The sequence below is a fragment of the Apaloderma vittatum genome, unplaced genomic scaffold (assembly GCF_000703405.1).
Source record: "Apaloderma vittatum isolate BGI_N311 unplaced genomic scaffold, ASM70340v1 scaffold9837, whole genome shotgun sequence".
NCBI classification, from domain to species: Eukaryota; Metazoa; Chordata; class Aves; order Trogoniformes; family Trogonidae; genus Apaloderma; species Apaloderma vittatum.
Window position 1 is genome coordinate 17,344 of NW_009726703.1, and position 2,723 is coordinate 20,066.

The window sequence follows — 2,723 nt, forward strand, 5'->3', positions numbered from 1 at the left end:
CCACTCCAGTCCCCAGGGCCAGCGGTGACAGAGCTGCCGGTGCACACACACACTCCCGAGGGGTTATTCACCCCCGGGGCTCCGAGGTGCTGATAAAGAGGCAGGATTGTGGCAGGGCTGGCAGCACAGAACTCCCAACCTCTTGCTTCCTTGGAGCCGTGCCTAACAAAGCTGCGAACCAACCAACCAGGGAAGCTCAGCCAACTGCAGAATTGGGACCTCAGGAGAGAAACTAGCCGCTGCAACCACAACCAACGCAGCGTCTGACCAGACACCCCCCTGGTTTCTTCTTCTTTCTGCTTTCTAAAGACGGCGTGAAGTCATTGCTCAAGTAGAAGCAGCACCAAAGCAGGAGGGAGCTGGAAAGGCTGCACGAGCAGCCAGAGCCTGCACAGACCCAAGAGCCGAGCTCCTGCAGTTGTTCCCATTACTACAGCAGTAAAATCTCTAGGTAAAAGGTAGAGACCAGAGGCGAAGGAGTTTCCTTAAGTCTTTTATCCCGATTAAAGGCAGAGAGCTGCGGTGTGTAATTACCAAGCAGGAGCTTAACAGTCTCATGTAGGCATGTTCTGTAGGATTTAGCAGAATGAAAAGACACCCTCACTGCTTCCTCACTACCTCCTTGCCTCATCCTCTGGCTAATGGGGAGGGAAAAAATTCAGCCTCCTCCCCGCAAAAATCCCTAAAGCTCATCAGCAGCAAAGACACTGTTTGGGAAGGGGCAGAGGATCCAACTCACTTATAATGGAGGATGGGGGGAAGCCCCAGCTTAATTTGGAGATAGGCAACATCCTAGAAAGTATCCAAATTTTTCACTTCTCAAACTCCCTTCTCACTCCATCACTAGAACTGTGCACGGGCACACCTGGGGAACGACAGCAACTTTGGAGCAAGTGCTGCCTGGGGACCCCAGGTCCCTCCAGCCCATCGCCAGGGCTGCACTTCAGCTCCGTCGGTGTTCAGGGATCCCAATGTGCTGCCACAGGGACGAGAGCAGGGCCTGGGGGCATCACGTTCATACTGGCACCCAGTAATTAGCAGGTTTATTCAGGAGAGCAGTTCCTATGCTGCAGCGTCTTCAGCCACCACGACCTCCAAGATCAAGTACTGCTGCTAAAGGAAAGACAGTGGGATTTGGGACAGGGATCGTTTCTCCTCCAGCACCCCAAAGCCACACTCAGCTTTGTGGCCTCTTTTTAGGTTACCATGGAGAAAACACATCAGGCTTAATTCTTGGTCCTAGTAGTACCATTTGGATTTTGTAACGTTCTGTTTTCTCCTCTTAATTAGTTACCAGCGGTACGGGGTACACGTAGAGCCCCTGAATGCTGCCTGAACCGCGCTACATCTTCATTCCCCTTGACTTTGCCTTCAATGCTTTGGTGCAAAAATAGACCTTGATTTCCAAGGCAGAGCTAGCAAGCAACGCTCGTAACATCTCCCACAGATGGGAAACACCAGCTACCAGCTGGAAACAGACACCAGTATCCCCAGCTCAAGCCACACAGCCTCAAATCCTCGAGCACTCCCAATTCCAGGTAGCACAAGCAGCAGCAGAAGGCACAGCTAAACGACGGGGCTGCAGAGCAGACACTTGGGTGCACAGAGGTTTTGAGAGCGAGGGCTCAAATATCAAGCCACGTCCTTTGATTCTATTTCAGAAATCCAAGTGGCATTGATCACTGGGGGAGGGAAAAAAAAATCTAATAAATCCATGCACTGGGCACTTTGCCTTTGCTCTTTTTTGACAGCATGTTTACAAAGGATCCACTGTTGTTTCGGGCTGGGTTGCAAAGACCAGAGGCCACCTCATTAGATGTATTAATGAACAGTGCTACTAACGGTTTCTCCCTCCTGGATCACACAATGCCGTCACCTTTTGTTTTGTGGGGCATCCACCAAGGAGCCTCAAAGAGGGCTGCAGGCAACTGGCTGAACTAAACCTCACAGCTCACCTCTGTGCAAACAGCATCTACTTGCCTTTAAAAATCAGGGAAACCGAGGCTGTGGTGACATTGCCCACTCGTGCAGGGAGGGAGGCACATTCTGCGGTGAGAAACGAGGAGCGGGGCCGTGCCATGCCAAGCGCTCCAGAACATCCACCTCCAGGTGGACGGTGAGGTTGGTCCAGCACCCATTTGCCAGCCCTGCTCACCGAGGACCCTCAGGCTCTCCTCCCAACCCATTCCCAGCTCCTCGAGCACCCCTACGTCGCACACGGCAGCTTTTGTCCCCAGCTCCTCTCCCGCACAGCAGCACACAGCCGATCCTCCTGCAGAACGCCCCGTGGACAGAATTCCTTCCAAGCCTTCAGCTCTGTGTGAACAAGCTCTGGCGGGAGCCTGTGCCCAAAATGTTCCTGTTATTTGTTTTTTATTCCAATTCTGATGCAAACCCCAACGCTGCGAAACCACTGAGACGATGTTAATGATGATCGTGGGGGACAGTCCCCAGCAAGGGGTCATGGACTGTCCCTTGGGGTCAGCCCAGCTAAAACAAGCCCTGCCCTCCCCACCCCAGCCTGGGTGACATCCAGGAGAAACGCGGGGCTTTGACACGCTGCTGCATCTGCCCTACAAGTTACCAGGAGAGCAAATGAAGAAAATTAGCGGCTCTTATGCAGCTGATGGGTTGCCTTGAGTTTTGCATCATGGCTGACCTTGAAAGTGCTAATACAGGCAACGACTTAATGGCTCTGCAGCTGCAAAAATCAGGAATGACTT

At 52.6% G+C, this 2,723-nt stretch overlaps 1 protein-coding gene across 1 annotated transcript in view; it reads right to left on the minus strand.

Annotated features, from left to right (window-relative positions):
* The window catches only part of LOC104276916 (nuclear receptor corepressor 2-like), a gene marked incomplete at its 3' end in the record, with an annotated part of 31,605 nt that overhangs the window by 14,962 nt on the left and 13,920 nt on the right, over positions 1-2,723 (minus strand). The gene's annotated exons all lie outside the window — the stretch shown is intronic.